This window comes from Hoplias malabaricus, chromosome Y (genome assembly GCF_029633855.1).
Source record: "Hoplias malabaricus isolate fHopMal1 chromosome Y, fHopMal1.hap1, whole genome shotgun sequence".
Taxonomy (NCBI): Eukaryota; Metazoa; Chordata; class Actinopteri; order Characiformes; family Erythrinidae; genus Hoplias; species Hoplias malabaricus.
In genome coordinates, this window is record NC_089820.1 from 51379584 (window position 1) to 51380689 (window position 1106).

Genomic DNA, 1106 nt, shown 5'->3' on the forward strand with positions numbered 1-1106 from the left:
GTGCAAAACTGAGAGACATACCCCAAGCGACTAGCAGCTGTAAATGCAGCAAAAGGTGGCACTACAAAGTATTAACACAAGTGGGCCGAATAATATCGCACGCCCCACTTTTCAGTTTATTTGTTAAAATTTGACACATCCAATAAATTCCATTCCACTTCACAATTGTGTCCCACTTGTTGTTGATTCTTCACAAAAGATTTAAATTTTATATCTTTATGTTTGAAGCCTGAAATGTGGCAAAAGATTGATAAGTTCAAGGGGGCCGAATACTTTCGCAAGGCACTGTAGGCCTCACTTTTAAAGACCCCCTGTCCATGATCCGAATCATGAGCAAAATAAACATTCACTGCCCTGGCTGAGCATTTCATCTTTTAAAAACTGCAATGTTCCAAAGTGTCTCAATGAATCAGTGAACTTGTGGGGCGAGTCTTTCGAGTGGAGATTGAGGCAGGGACTAATCGCACACTCATAGAACACACACTGACTAAAGGTGAAGGTGTAGAGTTACATCTAAGCCACAGAGGTATTAGATAATTAGTTTTTTTGGAACTAACTTCTAAATCTGTGATATGATTAAAGGAGTTTTAAGTGTTTAATTCAATGACTGAAGGGGGGATTTAAAGTATCACTTTAGGAGCTTTGGCCAAACTGCAATTACTGAGAGATATTGGTGTACACACAACACTTCTCTCATCCAATCACAATGCTAGGGTGTAAATAATTAAGTGATTGTATTATTTAGTTGTAAATCACTTGAATTAGTCCCCTGTAACTGAAACTCTTCTTTTTGCAAAGCATTTGTCAATAATCATTTTGTTGATAAATGACAGTGCCATTCTAATTTGTCTTTACGGACCAGTACCAGACCACACTACCCAAACATTTATATAATAACTGACACTGTTTTAAAACAGAACCTTTACACTTACTTTCCCCTCAATATTTAAACTGTGCAAGAATTTCACTGGATTGACTTTTTCAGTGTGGATTCCTGTACTATTTGCAAAACAACTGTCCACCAGCTTCAAGAACGATTCACAAGTACCTGACAAATTGTTTACTATGAAGGCAACATCGTTTTCTACAAGAAAAAGTTTATTGGA